This window comes from Hyperolius riggenbachi, chromosome 3 (genome assembly GCF_040937935.1).
Source record: "Hyperolius riggenbachi isolate aHypRig1 chromosome 3, aHypRig1.pri, whole genome shotgun sequence".
NCBI classification, from domain to species: Eukaryota; Metazoa; Chordata; class Amphibia; order Anura; family Hyperoliidae; genus Hyperolius; species Hyperolius riggenbachi.
This window is the reverse complement of record NC_090648.1, coordinates 185,858,741-185,876,830: the sequence shown is the minus strand read 5'-3', so window position 1 is coordinate 185,876,830 and position 18,090 is coordinate 185,858,741. Positions and strand designations below refer to the sequence as shown.

Here is an 18,090-nt window from a genome sequence, read left to right as displayed (position 1 = left end):
ATAATCAGTAAAATACCTCTTTTACTCATACCATGAATTTCACAAATAATACAAGTGTAGTATGCAACCAGTGCATACGTTGCTCCATATGCGCTGGGTGAATACAGCCCTTACACTATTTTACATAATGGTGTAAACTTTCCGTAATGCTGTAAAAGTTCAAATCTTTTTGTGAATACAGCATATCACTATTTTCTTTTAGCCATATTTTTCTCCAAAAAATCCAATTTTCACACATGTGAGAAAACAAATAGGTATGAGAAAACACATAGCTGAGATTACACGTTGAAATAAATGGACATGTGAAAGTATTGTATGGGTGTATTTTTCTTTAACTCTCTATGCAAGCTTTTTTACATACATACCTGGATTTAGGTGAATATTTGCTGACTTGTTAAAGCAAAATATAACCCAGCATTTCAACTTTGCTCTAAAACATTATTTGCAGCATATTATATGCATAATGCAACCAGCATTTTTTTTTTACTAGACCAGCATTGGAAGGGTTACACACAGAGCTTTAAAGTTCAGTGGAGAGAAATGCAGATGCATCTGAAGTTTAGATAGATACATTTAAGTAAACACAATGTAACAATAGAGGAATGTGACTCACTCTCTCTCTGTGTCCGGGAGCTCCTGCACAGTCAGAGTGTGTGTCACATTCCACATTTGTTACATTGTGTTTACTTAAATGTATCTATCTAAACTTCGGATGCTTCTGCATTTCTCCCCACAGAACTTTAAAGCTCTGTGTGTAACCGTTCCAATGCTGGTCTAGTAAAAAAAAAAAATGCTGGTTGCATATAATATGCTGTAAATAATGTTTTAGAGCAAAGTTGAAATGCTGGGTTATATTCCGCTTTAAGTGTTTGATAGTTGCTGTTCAAAGACTTTGTCTGTGAAGCCTGTTACCGGCGCAATGCATGTAGGGAGATGCATGCTGCAATGCATGCTGGGAACAGTAGTCTGTACATCTCCCTGGCAGGTGATGTGCTTAGAGCAAGTAAAGACATGGGAAAGAAAGCTATACATGTTATTTTATTTTTTGGTCATTTTGTTCAGCCCAATATTTTACATTGTAATTGTTATTTGTGCATAAATGCATACCTATGTTAGTAATACAAACTCAGAAGTCATACTTCATGGCAACAAATCATTTTCTAAAATAATGCTGCTTCGACCATCCTGAAGCCATTACAGAGTGATGCCACAGGTAAATATTGTATGCACACATGTGTAATATTCCCTATTCTTAATGGAGTTATCTGGAGCTCCTGATGTACCACTGTATAGAACTGTCTGCACATCACAGCCAAACTGCCAACCAAAGTTGTCATCACACCACACCTGGTGATCACAGCTGCAGTGGCACACTGAGTCAAATGTCTGCAATTTGCAATCCTTCGGGATAGTGAATAAGGTATCTCAGTGTCAATTCTGTGAAGAGCTGTAAAACCCAACAGCACAAGCTCTCTGATTGACTGTCATCTGACTTTCTAACACAACCACACTCCTCTCAAGGGAGCTGAGAGGCAGAGATGACCTTTTAGCGACTGGGGTAAGTGTTGGATCTCACTTAGAAACATATGCGCAAGCAACACTGCTTTCAGAATTGGTAAAAAGCAAGATGTGATGGCACATTTTGCATCTCTAGCCACCAATATGAGATGATGACACTAGGAACTTGGGAAACAGTATTATTAAGGTATGTAGAACATGACAGGGATGATATTGTGTCGGAGTAAAGCTAAGTTTAGGTTTGTTTTATGTTTCTGTTATTATATTTCTCACAGCCCACTATCATTTTCCTTTACTGATGACATCAGTTAGCTTCAGAATATGTGCTGTTATGGGCAGTGAGGTGTCCTTTCACCTAACCATGCTTTGGCATTGCCACTTGCTAGATCATAGACACATGCAATGACAGGCTTTCATATTTCAGGCACCTTAATGTGTTTTTAATGAAGCATTAATCTAGGTTTATTTTGTAATTAAAGTAGTCCATGTTGCGAATTGCGATTGCATTTTTTATTAATGTTATCCTAAATGATATAAACCAGATTTTTAACCCTGAGTGTTAATCCAACCAGACTGGTGTCTCTGATTAGTTTATCACTATCCAAAACAGCAGACATGTTGGTTTTGGGCTGTTTCAGCTTATCTCTGATTGACAGATTGTATAAAAAGCCAGGTCCATTTTATTTCTCACTCTGAATAAAGGATTTTTCTTTTCTTCCAGCAAGGCATGTAGATACAGGTTTATCCCATAAAATATCCAATTTCCTTGCAAATGTTGGCAGGATGCCTTTGTAAACTTCAGTTCATATAATTTCTCGTAATCCTTTACTGCTGCAAGTCTCCTGACTGGAGGAGAAGTATAGCGCAGACTGGGTTTATCACAGGTGGCTATATGGGTCATTCACAAAGCCAAGTTAGTCAATCATTAGCTTCACGTCTTTCAGCCATGGCTGTGATATTCAATGCATGTGCATACACACAAATTCTATTGCCCAACAGTACAATAAGCACGTAAAAAGTGCAAAGCACAATGAGAATTACAAGTCATAGCAACCATTTAGTGGAGTTGAATGAAATGTTTGGCTTAAAGAAACACTGAAGCGAAAAAAAAATATGATATTATGATTTGTATGTGTAGTACAGCTAAGAAATAAAACATTAAGATCAGATACATCAGTCTAATTGTTTCCAGTACAGGAAGAGTTAAGAAACTCCAGTTGTTATCTCTATGCAAAAAAGCCATTAAAGGGAAGGTCCAAGCAAAAAAAAAAATGAGTTTCACTTACCTAGGGATTCTACCAGCCCCATGTAGCCATCCTGTGCCCTCATAGTCACTCACTGCTGCTCTAGTCCCCCGCTGGCAGCTTTCTGACCTCGGAGGTCAGGGCCACATTGCATACATTTTTACGCATTCCAGCTAGTGCAGGAACAAAAATGTACGCGTTGCACCACTAACGCGTAAAAATGTGTGTGTTAATGTTCCTGCACTAGCGGGAATGTGTAAAAATGTACGCAATTTGGCCTGACCTCCGAGGTCAGGAAGCTGCTAGCGGGGGACTGGAGCAGCAGTGAGTGACTACGAGGGCACAGGATGGCTACATGGGGCTGGTAGAAGCCCTAGGTAAGTGAAACTCATTTTTTTTTTTGCTTGGACCTTCCCTTTAACCACTTCCCGACCGCCTAACGCACAGAGGCGGCCGGGAAGTGGAGCCCTTAAGGACCGGCTCACCCACAGAGGCGGCGGTCCATTTAAGGGCATGGGCGGAGCGATCGCGTCATCCGTGACGCGATCCTCCGCCGGCGCCTGTCACCGCTCGCTCGCCGCAACATCCCGCCGGCTATACGGAAGCGCCGGCGGGATGTTAACCCCGCGATCGCCGCATACAAAGTGTATAATACACTTTGTAATGTTTACAAAGTGTATTATACAGGCTGCCTCCTGCCCTGGTGATCCCAGTGTCCGAGGGACCACCAGGGCAGGCTGCTGCCACCCTAGTCTGCACCCAAGCACACTGATTTCTCGCCCCCCTGCCCCAGATCGCCCACAGCACCCATCAGACCCCCCCCTGCCCACCCCCCAGACCCCTGTTTGCACCCAATCACCCCCCTAATCACCCATCAATCACTCCCTGTCACTATCTGTCAACGCTATTTTTTTTTTATCCCCCCCCCTGCTCCCTGCCCCCTCCTGATCACCCCCCACCCCTCAGATTCTCCCCAGACCCCCCCCCAGACCACCCCCCCTGTTTACTGTATGCATCTATCCCCCTGATCACCTGTCAATCACCTGTCAATCACCTGTCAATCACCCGTCAATCACCCGTCAATCACCCGTCAATCACCCCCTGTCACTGCCACCCATCAATCAGCCCCTAACCTGCCCCTTGCGGGCAATCTGATCACCCCCCCACACCAATAGATCGCCCACAGATCCGACATCAGATCACCTCCCAAATCCATTGTTTACATCTATTCTCTCCTCTAAACACCCACTAATTACCCATCAATCACCCATCAATCACCCCCTATCACCACCTGTCACTGTTACCTATCAGATCAGACCCTAATCTGCCCCTTGCGGGCACCCAATCACCCGCCTACACGCTCAGATTGCCCTCAGACCCCCCCTTATCAATTCGCCAGTGCAATATTTACATCTGTCCTTCCCTGTAATAACCCACTGATCACCTGTCAATCACCTGCCAATCACCTATCACCCATCAATCACCCCCTGTCACCCCCTGTCACTGCCACCCATCAATCAGCCCCTAACCTGCCCCTTGCGGGCAATCTGATCACCCACCCACACCATTAGATCGCCCGCAAACCCGCCGTCAGATTACCTCCCAAATGTATCCTTTACATCTGTTATCTTCTCTAAACACCCACTAATTACCCATCAATCACCCATCAATCACCCCCTATCACCACCTGTCACTGTTACCCATCAGATCAGACCCTAATCTGCCCCTTGCGGGCACCCAATCGCCCGCCTACACGCTCAGATTGCCCTCAGACCCCCCCTTATCAATTCGCCAGTGCAATATTTACATCTGTCCTTCCCTGTAATAACCCACTGATCACCTGTCAATCACCTGCCAATCACCTATCACCCATCAATCACCCCCTGTCACTGCCACCCAACAATCAGCCCCTAACCTGCCCCTTGCGGGCAAACTGATCACCCACCCACACCAATAGATCGCCCGCAGATCCGACATCAGATCACCACCCAAGCGCAGTGTTTCCATCTATTCTCTCCTCTAAACACCCACTAATTACCCATCAATCACCCATCAATCACCCCCTATCACCACCTGTCACTGTTACCCATCAGATCAGACCCTAATCTGCCCCTTGCGGGCACCCAATCGCCCGCCTACACGCTCAGATTGCCCTCAGACCCCCCCTTATCAATTCGCCAGTGCAATATTTACATCTGTTCTCCCCTGTAATAACCCACTGATTACCTGTCAATCACCTATCAATCACCCATCAATCACCCCCTGTCACTGCCACCCATCAATCACCCCCTGTCACTGCCACCCATCAATCACCCGCTGTCACTGCCACCCATCAATCAGCCCCTAACCTGCCCCTTGCGGGCAAACTGATCACCCACCCACACCAATAGATCGCCCGCAGATCCGACATCAGATCACCACCCAAGCGCAGTGTTTCCATCTATTCTCTACCCTAAACACCCACTAATTACCCATCAATCACCCCCTGTCACTGCTACCTATCAGATTAGACCCTTATCTGCCCCTAGGGCACTCAATCACCCGCCCACACCCTCAGAATGCCCTCAGACCCCAGCCCTGATCACCTCGCCAGTGCATTGCTTGCATCTATTCCCCCCTCTAATCACACCTTGAGACACCCATCAATCACCCCCTGTCACTCCCTAGCACACCTACCCATCAGATCAGGCCCCAATTTGCCCCGTGTGGGCTCCTGATCACTCGGCCAAACCCTCAGACCCCCTTCCGATCACCTCCCCAGTGCATTGATTGCATCTATTTTCCCCTCTAACCACCCCCTGAGACACCCATCGCCTCCTGTCACCCCCCTAGCACTCCTATCCATCAGATCAGGCCCAATACAACCTGTCATCTAAAAGGCCACCCTGCTTATGACCGGTTCCACAAAATTCGCCCCCTCATAGACCACCTGTCATCAAAATTTGCAGATGCTTATACCCCTGAACAGTCATTTTGAGACATTTGGTTTCCAGACTACTCACGGTTTTGGGCCTGTAAAATGCCAGGGCGGTATAGGAACCCCACAAGTGACCCCATTTTAGAAAAAAAAGACACCCCAAGGTATTCTGTTAGGTGTATGACGAGTTCATAGAAGATTTTTTTTTTTTGTCAAAAGTTAGCGGAAATTAATTTTTATTGGTTTTTTTTCACAAAGTGTCATTTTTCACTAACTTGTGACAAAAAATAAAATCTTCTATGAACCCGCCATACACCTAACGGAATACCTTGGGGTGTCTTCTTTCTAAAATGGGGTCACTTGTGGGGTTCCTATACTGCCCTGGCATTTTAGGGGCCCTAAACCGCGAGGAGTAGTCTAGAAAACAAATGCTTCAAAATGACCTGTGAATAGGACGTTGGGCCCCTTAGCGCACCTAGGCTGCAAAAAAGTGTCACACATGTGGTACCGCCGTACTCAGGAAAAGTAGTATAATGTGTTTTGGGGTGTATTTTTACACATACCCATGCTGGGTGGGAGAAATTTCTATGTAAATGGACAATTGTGTGTAAAAAAATCAAACAATTGTCATTTACAGAGATATTTCTCCCACTTAGCATGGGTATGTGTAAAAATACACCCCAAAACGCATTATACTACTTCTCCTGAGTACAGCGGTACCACATGTGTGGCACTTTTTTACACCCTAAGTACGCTAAGGGGCCCAAAGTCCAATGAGTACCTTTAGGATTTCACAGGTCATTTTGCGACATTTGGTTTCAAGACTACTCCTCACGGTTTAGGGCCCCTAAAATGCCAGGGCAGTATAGGAACCCCACAAATGACCCCATTTTAGAAAGAAGACACCCCAAGGTATTCCGTTAGGAGTATGGTGAGTTCATAGAAGTTTTTATTTTTTGTCACAAGTTAGCGGAAAATGACACTTTGTGAAAAAAAACTATTAAAATCAATTTCCGCTAACTTGTGACAAAAAAATAAAAACTTCTATGAACTCACCATACTCCTAACGGAATATCTTGGGGTGTCTTCTTTCTAAAATGGGGTCATTAGTGGGGTTCCTATACTGCCCTGGCATTTTAGGGGCCCTAAACCGTGAGGAGTAGTCTTGAAACAAAAATGACCTGTGAAATCCTAAAGGTACTCATTGGACTTTATGCCCCTTAGTGCAGTTAGGGTGCAAAAAAGTGCCACACATGTGGTATCGCCGTACTCGGGAGAAGTAGTACAATGTGTTTTGGGGTGTATTTTTACACATACCCATGCTGGGTGGGAGAAATACCTCTGTAAATGACAATCTTTTGATTTTTTTACACACAATTGTCCATTTACAGAGGTATTTCTCCCACCCAGCATGGGTATGTGTAAAAATACACCTCAAAACACATTGTACTACTTCTCCCGAGTATGGCGATACCACATGTGTGGCACTTTTTTGCACCCTAACTGCGCTAAAGGGCCCAAAGTCCAATGAGTACCTTTAGGATTTCACAGGTCATTTTGAGAAATTTCGTTTCAAGACTACTCCTCACGGTTTAGGGCCCCTAAAATGCCAGGGCAGTATAGGAACCCCACAAATGACCCCATTTTAGAAAGAAGACACCCCAAGGTATTCCGTTAGGAGTATGGTGAGTTCATAGAAGATTTTATTTTTTGTCAAAAGTTAGCGGAAATTGATTTTAATTGTGTTTTTTCACAAAGTGTCATTTTCCGCTAACTTGTGACAAAAAATAAAATCTTCTATGAACTCGCCATACTACTAACGGAATACCTTGGGGTGTCTTCTTTCTAAAATAGGGTCATTTGTGGGGTTCCTATACTGCCCAGGCATTTTAGGGGCCCTAAACCGTGAGGAGTAGTCTTGAAACGAAATTTCTCAAAATGACCTGTGAAATCCTAAAGGTACTCATTGGACTTTGGGCCCTTTAGCGCAGTTAGGGTGCAAAAAAGTGCCACACATGTGGTATCGCCGTACTCAGGAGAAGTAGTATAATGTGTTTTGTGGTGTATTTTTACACATACCCATGCTGAGTGGGAGAAATATCTCTGTAAATGGACAATTGTGTGTAAAAAAAATTAACAAATTGTCATTTACAGAGATATTTCTCCCACCCAGCATGGGTATGTGTAAAAATACACCCCAAAACACATTATACTACTTCTCCTGAGTACGGCAATACCACATGTGTGGCACTTTTTTGCAGCCTAACTGCGCTAAGGGGTCCAAAGTCCATTGAGCACCTTTAGGCTTTACAGGGGTGCTTACAATTTAGCACCCCCCAAAATGTCAGGACAGTAAACACACCCCACAAATGATCCCATTTTGGAAAGTAGACCCTTCAAGGTATTCAGAGAGGGGCATGGTGAGTCCGTGGCAGATTTCATTTTTTTTTGTTGCAAGTTAGAAGAAATGGAAACTTTTTTTTTTTTTTTTCTCACAAAGTGTCATTTTCCGCTTACTTGTGACAAAAAATAATATCTTCTATGAACTCACTATGCCTCTCAGTGAATACTTTGGGATGTCTTCTTTCCAAAATGGGGTCATTTGGGGGGTATTTATACTATCCTGGAATTCTAGCCCCTCATGAAACATGACAGGGGGTCAGAAAAGTCAGAGATGCTTGAAAATGGGAAAATTCACTTTTTGCACCATAGTTTGTAAACGCTATAACTTTTACCCAAACCAATAAATATACACTGAATGGGTTTTTTTTTATCAAAAACATGTTTGTCCACATTTTTCGCGCTGCATGTATACAGAAATTTTACTTTATTTGAAAAATGTCAGCACAGAAAGTTAAAAAAATAATTTTTTTGCCAAAATTCATGTCTTTTTTTATGAATATAATAAAAAGTAAAAATCGCAGGAGCAATCAAATAGCACCAAAAGAAAGCTGTATTAGTGACAAGAAAAGGAGCCAAAATTCATTTAGGTGGTAGGTTGTATGAGCGAGCAATAAACCGTGAAAGCTGCAGTGGTCTGAATGGAAAAAAAGTGGCCGGTCCTTAAGGGGTAGAAAGCCCTAGGTCCTCAAGTGGTTAAGCTCTATGACTTTCAAAGTCCTGGAGAGGGCTGTCTTCTGACTTTTATTATCTCAACTGTTAGTGAACACATTTCTTTTTCTCTGCCAAAGGAGAGGTCATTAGTTCACAGACTGCTCTGAAAGAATCATTTTGAATGCTAAATGTTGTGTAATATGCACATATTATAGAATGATGCAATGTTAGAAAAAACACTATATACCTGAAAATAAAAATATATGAGAATATTTTCTTTGCTGCTAATGTTCTAGTAATTGTTCATAGTACACAACCAAATCATTATATCATATATTTTTTTTTTTTCGCTTCAGTGTCTCTTTAAATTTGGATTTACAGTTGTTAGTGGTTTATATAGTATCATTATTTTCAAAGATTCTGTACAATTAGATGACCCATGCAATAAGTACATACAATTGACATGCAGCGAAGAAAATACATGGAGCTCGCTTACCTAAAAAGAACTGGTTTTAGGTTGAGTTTTCCAAGGGTAAGTGATTGACAAACTAATTGATGGAGAGGGTTTCAGAGAAGGAGTGAAACTCATAAGAATTCCTGAATGAGGGAATGAAAACAGGTGACTAAACATGGTTATAAGAGAATGCAGAGTAGAGGCAATATTTGGATGGTATGTGGGTGTATGTGCAACTATGTTTAAAGGGAGCAAGAGTGATTACAACAAAATAAACCGATGAGATAAACAATGTTGTATATGTTACGGCCAAAACCCGAAGTCTGGCCACTTCGGGTTCTGGCCGGTCAATATGCGAAGTGGCCAGCTCATGCGGCCAATGTGAGAAACGGGCTTCAGTTTCGGACTTTGGCCGGCCAGAATGCGTTGTGACTTCACGTGGCCGGCCAAGTCCCGAAGTCCCACTCACCGCCGCCAGGAAGCCCCACTCACCTCATCCCCTGCTGCCGCTAAGTACTCAGACCTCCGATCAGGGCGACCGTACCAGGGAGGCAGAGAGAGGCATAGCAGCTGCCAGCTCACGCGAGACCCGCTGGACCCCAACACTTCAATGCAGAAGTGACGTCATTGAACACTTCTGCATATGAAGTGTATGGGTCCGGGCGGGTAGCATGCGCGCTGCTCTGCCTTTCTCCGCCTGGTGGTCGCCCTGATCGGAGGTCTGAATACTTAGCGGCAGCAGGGGATGAGGTGAGCGGGGCTTCCTGGCGGCGCCTCCAGCAAAGCTCCCCCAGCGCAGCAAAGCTCCCCCAGCTATGCAAAGCCGCCCCCCCCCCCGACCATGCAAAGCATTTCCAGCCATGACCAGCCCAGCAAAGACCCCCCCAGCCATGCACAGCCCCCCAGCAAAGCACCCACCACAGCCATGCACAGCCCCCCCAGCAAAGACCCCCGCAGCCATGCGCAGAACACCCACAGCCATGCACAGCCCACTAGCAAAGACCCCCCAGCCATGCGCAGAACACCCACAGCCATGCACAGCCCCCTAGCAGAGCACCCACAGCCATACACAGCCCCCCAGCAAAGCACCCACCACAGCCATGCACAGCCCCCCAGCGCCATTCATGGTGCTAGACAGGACCCGGGATGTTTTGGAATTTGTGTGTTTTGGACTTTGGCCGACTGACTTTGGCCGTGTCTAGAACTGGCCGGCCAATGTCAGAGATTCCCAGCATTTTTTACTTTGGCCGACGTAAAATCGGCGAATTGGCCGATTTCTGGTTTTGGCCGTAACATATACATCAAGCGAGGTTGCACTACATGCTCATCACATGTTACGTTTGTTGCATTAACACTGGTAAAATTGAAGTGCCCTGTTTTAATCAACCAACCCCTGTGCCATTTCACACACAATCTTTATATTTAATGCACTAGTTCCAGGAAAATTCCATTAAGGAAAGGTCAGTTACATGACCTAGAGATATGTGCACAAAATATAGAAATAGCAGCTGAGTGAGAGATTCTTCCTCTTATTAAAAATATACCCCTCAAAAGGGATTATGGCCTATTGACACTTAAAATCTGCAAGTAGCCCAAAAGCACCATGATGACGCCAACTGTATATGTTGAAACATGTTGGTCATTCGCAATTTTTTATCGCACTTGCACTTTATGTTACCCCCAGTACCTAGTTAGTAAATATCTGGTTTTAGGGGCCCAATTTCAGTTGAGTAGAGGAAAGGATACTAACTTTTTGGGGACTCGCAGATTTCTCTGGAATCCATGTTGGACTATATATGGAAGTTCACCCTGTTGTTTTACTCCCATTATTATTATTATTATTATTATTATTTAGTATTTATATAGCGCCGACATCTTCCGCAGTGCTTTACAGAGTATATGTAGTCTTGTCACTAACTGTCCCTCTGAGGGGCTCACAATGTAATCCCTACCATAGTCATATGGATATGTATGTATTGTGTAGTGTATGTATCATAGTCTAGGGCCAATTTAGGGGGAAGCCAATTAACTTATCTGTATGTTTTTGGGATGTGGGAGGAAACCGGAGTGCCTGGAGAAAACCCACACAGACACGAGGAGAACGTACAAACTCCTTGCAGATGTTGACCTGGCTTGGATTGGAACTGGGGACCGAGCGCTGAAAGGCAAGAGTGCTAACCACTACGCCACCGTGCTGCCCATTATACACACTGTTTACGTGTAAGTTCCCTGACCAGAATCTCTTGTAGTTTTAGAGATAATAAACTTATGTGTGTGTGCCCCATGGCAATTTTAACATACTCAATAAATGTTGAGTTTTAATACTATTAATAGGGCCTAATCCCCATTGGGCGATAAGTTATTCACAGCTATATTTCCCTGACACCCCTCGGACCTATTTTGTAATTCAGATTCTCTGCACAGATGCATCACCTGAACCCATTCAACTCCTCCATCTTTTCCCTCCTTTGTGCATGGTCAGCCACATCTCCACAGGAAAAAAATAAATGATGCTTCCTCACGTCTCCTCCCTGACTGCCTCACTGTAGTGACAAAGGGACAAAGTAAGCAACTGCAAGCACCATGACCCCTCCCGGAAGGGGCCACAAGAGTCCCGAAGCCCCAACATGATGTCACTACTGGATAACAAGGAGGCAGGGGCTGGAGGGAGGTCTTTCATAGCATTATTTATGGTGGTCAATTGCGGAAGGGAGAAACCCCCAAAAAAGCAAAAAAATTGAGATTCAATTTAGGAGATGAAGAAGAAAAGATCAGATTCATACACCAAATTGACCAATACTTTGGTACTACGTGCTTGGTGTAAAGATAAACACTGGCTAGGCAGTGCAAACCATACAACTTTTTCTCTACATTCCTATTTCTAACCATTATCTTGTCTCCAACCTAAAACTTACAAAAGAAAAAAACAGAATAACTGTACATCTCCTAATATTTTGAATACAGCTCATAAAAATCCTTCTGTCTATCACTCTCCTGGGTACACAGAATGACTCAGTTTATCAGATTATCACCACATTTTTTGTGATCATTTTAAGGAACTTCTTTAATTGCCATTACCAAACTTCATAGAACCACAGAAACATATGGAAATATTTGCAGTCGTTCCAATAACTCCCAATGTGATTTTATATGACCACAAGGCTCATCATCAACTTATCTAATTATATAAAGCAGACAACACCCCACCCTCTTCCCTCTTATCATCCTACTCCGAAGGAGATGGGGCGTCGTGAAAAGGAATATTTGCTTTCTTGCTAAAAGACTAGAATAACTAAACACACATTCTAATCATTTAGTACAATTTTTATATATATACATTATCATTGTAACTCTACAAATCAAAATACATCTCCCGGAGAGGAGCCGACCCTTGTGTTTCAATCTTTCAGACCTCAGCCATATGGCACGTCAGAAACATTCTAGTTAAATGTAACAGATTTTGCCATTATAGTAAATTCTGACTTGACAGTGATGTGGCAGCTTAGCATGATGCATGCTAATCTCCCAAGGCGTACTCATATACTGAATAATTAAAAATAGCACTGGGAACCTAATGGATTGTAAGGAGGTTTATATGCATCCTCATATCCTATGGAGACGTATGGCAATGTCATTCCTTCTTGGTCCATGGGACTGCCTGTGAGCTTTGTGTGGTCTCAATATTTTTATCATCTAATTACTATGCAGACAATGTTTAATCTTCCAAGACTAGTGATTAAAGTTAAATAGCTCATAAATAAAGAACTATAACAGGGCACTGCTAGCTTTGTAAAAAAAAAAGTGATTTAAATGGTTTCTAGTCTGTATCAAAGGTTATCCTAACTGCACATTGCACGCTTATGAAGAAAATAAAGTCCCCGGGTTATTTTACTTCTTTTGTAGATGGAGCCAGAAGGACCTGAGCTCATTAAATCAAGATGGGATCACAGTTCTAAGATACAAAGTATATAAAGTCGTACATCTTCTAAAAGGCTGATTTAGCGTACAGATCATGTGGATTGCTGACTTTGCTTTATAAGTCCTTTAGACCCCGTCTTAGAGTTCGGATCAGGTTGGTTGTATAAAATGTACACAGCAGAACTGATATTCCTTGGCTAAGTGATAAATAGGTCAACAGATTATTAACCTTTCACCTACTGCTAGCTTTAACTACTAAAAAGAAAAAAGATATTCTAAAGCAGTAAAATAATGGAGTCCTTTTAAAATTTAAAATTCAATTGCAAGTAAAAAAATATTTTAGGTTTAGACAATGTGGAAAGGGGCACAGGAATGTCACACTCCTGTCCTCAAGGGCAGAGGTCCTCACAATTGTTTGCACAGTTCAAATGAATTGATGGGCCTGAACCAGGAAAGGCGCGGTTCATCAAGTAGAACATATTTCTACATTTCTATCCTAAACACCGACATGAATATGGTCCTCGAGGATTGGAGTTTGAAAGCCTCTTTTAGATTTACACAGATACAGTAAGTCTCCATTTGAAATATTCTCCTTCCTTCATTTCCTTTCCTTTGGATCTCTGTTTTTAAACATATTGTACCCAGCTGTCAGCATATTTGGGACAGGAAAACAAATGATGTGGGTGCTATTTCACTCAAAAGAAAGAGGTTTTATTTGTTGTTGTCTTTGTTACTGTTGGAGATCATTTTGAGACTCGGCCAGGCTTTCATTTAAAGAATGTACCCATATCAGCTATATAGCTCTAAAAGAGATTTTACAGAGCATCCAGTTAAGCCATGGAAGGCCAGGACAACTAGGCCCCCTTGTCACAAATGTGTCTACCAGCATTGCTGCAGTAGCTCTGGCTCTTCCAGGAGACAGCTCGAATAGCCAACTACCTCTACTGCCCGATGCCACATTCCCAGAGGCCATGCACTGCACACATGCACATGTATATGGCCCTGCATCTACTTGCCCATCTCATTCACTCTGGTAGCACTACTATCCACTGGAGGAGAGTCAGAGCCGGGACAAGGTCCGCCAGCACCCAAGACTGGGACACCAAAGTGTGCCCCCCCCATCCCTCCCACCCCAGCCGTCACATACTGATTGCTATTAGACTAAAGGTCGCCACACACCATACAATTTTTTAAATATCTGTTCAATTCAAGAATTGCAATCAATTTTTCTGACTCATTGTAACATTTCAAAATCTGACCAATGTACCACACACATATGTTCAATTGTTCCTCAATTATGATAAAAATGATTGGAAACTCTGAAAAAAATGCTTGGGTGTTTATATTAATAAATTGACAATCTACTAAACACCATTAAATTGTCATAAAAATTGATCAGAAAAATCCACCATTCCCGATCAACTTTTATCGAATGAAATTGCAAAATCCGTTCAGACTTCTTGAATAAAAAAAAGCTTTAGATTTTTCAGGAAATCTGATTTTTTTTTTATCGAATTGCCATAAAACCTGATCATTTGATTGTATCATGTGTGGCCACCTTAAAGAGAGAGTCTGAAGCCAAGAGAAATTGTGCTGTTTATTTACCTTTTCTTTTCTGCCATATCAGCTAAGATGAATCGCTGCATTCCCGCAGCATAACGAGGTCTGTAACAACCTGAACTCCGGGGGGCAAAAATCCCCATTACTTTTTGGAGGAGGCAGAGCTTTTTGCTGTAGCTCTGCCTCCAGTTTAGTCAATCAGTGCTGATCGCCGCCTCTCCACACCCCTCTCAGTGAAAGAAGACTAAGAGGGGTGGGGAGAGGCAGCGATCAGCGCTGATTGACTAAACTGGAGGCAGAGCTACAGCCCAAAGCTGTGCCTGCCCGGGCAGCAAAATCCATGACTTTGAAAGTTGTGTATTTGTGCCCCAGGAGTTCGGTAGGGGGGGGGGGGTACAGACCTTGTTTTGCTTTGGGAATGCTGCAATTCATCTTAGCTGATATGGCAGAAGAGAAGAGGTAAATAAAAAACACTATTTTTCTTGGCTTCAGAGTCTCTTTAAGAAGAGCCTCAACTCCTCCCCAACACCTTGATCTCTAGTTATCTGGCTTGCAGTCACTGGCATGTATCCCCTTTTCTTATTTCTCTCTGCTTCAAACACAATAGGGGAATGATAGCTGAGTGAGTTGTGCGCCCCCTCCTACACTGCGCCCTGAGGCTGGAGCCTCAATTAACTCTGCCTCGGCCCGGCCCTGAGGAGAGTAGACAATTGTATTGATAAGTGACCAATAGGCCATTCTGTTGTTTGATCAGCCAATGGCTTGTTAGATAAGTAGTCCCAATTAATTGGTCCCGGCTCAAATAAAAGCTTACTCCTGTCCATTGCAACTCACCCATGATAGTGGATGATTTGTTAGTGCTGTACTGCTGGGTGTGCTACAGACTGCTTCTTATTATGACACTTTACTAGATTCTTGACCTACAATTTAGAGTCCCACCTGGTTTGACTTTTGCTATTTATGACTACATCCCTATCTGATCCCTGGCTACTAGATGCACCGTGTATGACCACTGGCTTGTTCCTGACCTCGAATTTGCCAATCAACAGTCAACAGTTTTCTGACCACTGGCATTGACCTCTGGCTTAGTTGCTGGACATCAGCCTCTGTTTGACGTTCTGATATTTTATTGGCTTCCTTAACCTCTGATCCTACATCTTGCATTCATAAGTCTTGGGGAACCCCAATTGACACTCCCCTACCCTCACCCAATGTTTGCATTGCCTATAAATACCTAAATCTATGGTATTTTTTGAACTATAAGACTCACGCAAAAGAGGGGAAAAAATTCTGCATCTTATAGTCCAAATGCAGAGAGTTCCTGACTTGTGAACACTTGCCAATACGGACCTCCAAACTGCCACAATGTCGGGGATTCACTGTACTGTGCTCATGCAGAGGAGGAAACAGAGGAATAAACGGAGGACACAGGAGGATACAGAGGGGCATAGAGGAGGACACAAGGGGGGGACATAGGGGCATGGAGGAGGACACAAAGGGGCATAGAGGAGGACACCAGGAGGATAGAGGTGGACACACGGGGGACAGAGGAGGACACAGGGAGACACAAGAGGTAGAAGAGGACATGAGGTACAAAGGGAGCAAAATCAACAAGATGCCCCTTCACCATGGATGCACCAGTTTTAGTATATATATTTTTTCCTCCTCTAAACCTAGGTGCATCTTATGGTAACTGATGCTCACTATTCACTGATTTCATATTGTCTTTTTGTGTTATCCCCCCAAGACAGGCACTAGAGTTTGCAGACGATATATACAGGTACTGTAAACAAGTATTTACACTATATTTCCATAACAGATTTGCTGATTATTGGCCAAGAAATCTGAAAACAAAACAACAATAACCAGCAGTGGGTTTTGACAAAAGAACTACAGAATTCTGAAGAATAAATAGCTTTAGTTTCAGCTCTTCAGCTTAACGCAAAAGCTATAATTCTCTGGATATTACTGTAAAAGGCCAGCGCGTCATTGTTCATTCCTTACAAACTCTTTCACTCTGTGTTTAAGCATACAAAATAATTGCTACTTTTCTGAAACGTGCAAAGAAATTAAAATAACAAAGATAAAGATAACAGTTTGTAAATTACTGACTAATCCTTAATTTAACACAAATACTTAAAGATGCTTTGTTTTGCATAAATGTCTTAATTTGAGGTCAGCTTTAAAGATTCACTATTTTTTCACTAGCAATATTGTGGCAGAAAGGTGTAGGAGTAAGTTCTGCTGTGAGCCATAATGTGTTGGGAACACACATGATTGGCGTAAGGAAACTGACGACATGTACACAAAGAGCAGAAAGGATGCTTTCTATACTGTATCTTAAAGTAAAACTAAAGCTACCTAAAAAAATATAGCTACTCACCTATGGAAATGGAGAGGGAAGGCCCTGGATCCAATGGACCGTTCTTGGTCCACTTGTGTCCTCCTCCATGAAGATATTCGACCAACTGGTTGAATAGGGGGTCTTTGTGAAAGCTTTGGAAGTACTCATATCCCCGAGTACTTCCAAAGCCAAGTGGGTCCGTCTGGGCTTGCATAGTCTTCGGAAGCACTTGGGTGCTGCATGCTTGCGGTAGGTAAGTGACTCAGAAACTACTGAAGCTACAAGATCAATATTCAGCATCACACCCAGCTAACTGTATTTTAGATGGTTAAAGGTTCCCTGAGCTCAGGCTAAAACTAAAATTAGGACTTACCTGGGGCTTCCTCCAGCCCCCCGTAGCCCGCGAGGACCCCGACGACCTCCTGGCTCCTCTCCTGAAGTCAGCCGTGTGTGCCTCGGCCGTGCACATTACACGTCATCACGCGTGAGAGTCCAACACAGGGTCCCTTTAAAGAATACTTGATCCAAGCTACCTAAGGTAAGCACAGAGGTATGTTCATGCTGAACCCACTGTGCATTGTCTGTTCCTCTCCTCTCCTCCCCTCACCCCCCCCCCCCCCTTCCTTTCTGATCCTGCAATAACTCTTTGAAAAGGAGGCTTGCTGCGATGTTCCCTCCCACCACACTCCTATTCCCTGCTCTTCCCCGCCCCATTCACTCTCCTTAAGAGGAGGAAATTGGAGGGTGATAGGAGGGAACATCACTGCAAGCCTGCCTTTTACTGTCTGAAAATGTGACTTTGGCCAAAAGACAACATTTTCAAGGGATTGATTACAGGGACAGGGGGAGGGATAAGGAGAGGAATGGACAACACACAGATGTGGATCCAGCATGTATCTCTGTGGTTACCTTAGGTGGTTTGCCTTGGGTCATGTATCCTTTAAAGATATCAGACCCTACTTTCCTCTCACGTTGATTTAGCTTTCAAATATACATGAATTCAGGATGCCTTTTGAAAATAAAAGTTATTTCTATGCACACCACAGAAAACCATTTTTTCACTTATGATTTGTTTACATAA

The 18,090-nt window shown here is 43.3% G+C and overlaps 1 long non-coding RNA gene across 2 annotated transcripts in view; it reads right to left on the bottom strand.

Annotated features, from left to right (window-relative positions):
- The window catches only part of LOC137561252 (uncharacterized), an 87,896-nt gene that overhangs the window by 44,351 nt on the left and 25,455 nt on the right, over positions 1 to 18,090 (bottom strand). For both annotated transcript variants that reach the window (XR_011029949.1, XR_011029950.1), the window contains one exon: positions 9,230 to 9,330. This is a non-coding gene — a long non-coding RNA (uncharacterized lncRNA). The remainder of the gene's footprint in view (positions 1 to 9,229; positions 9,331 to 18,090) is intronic.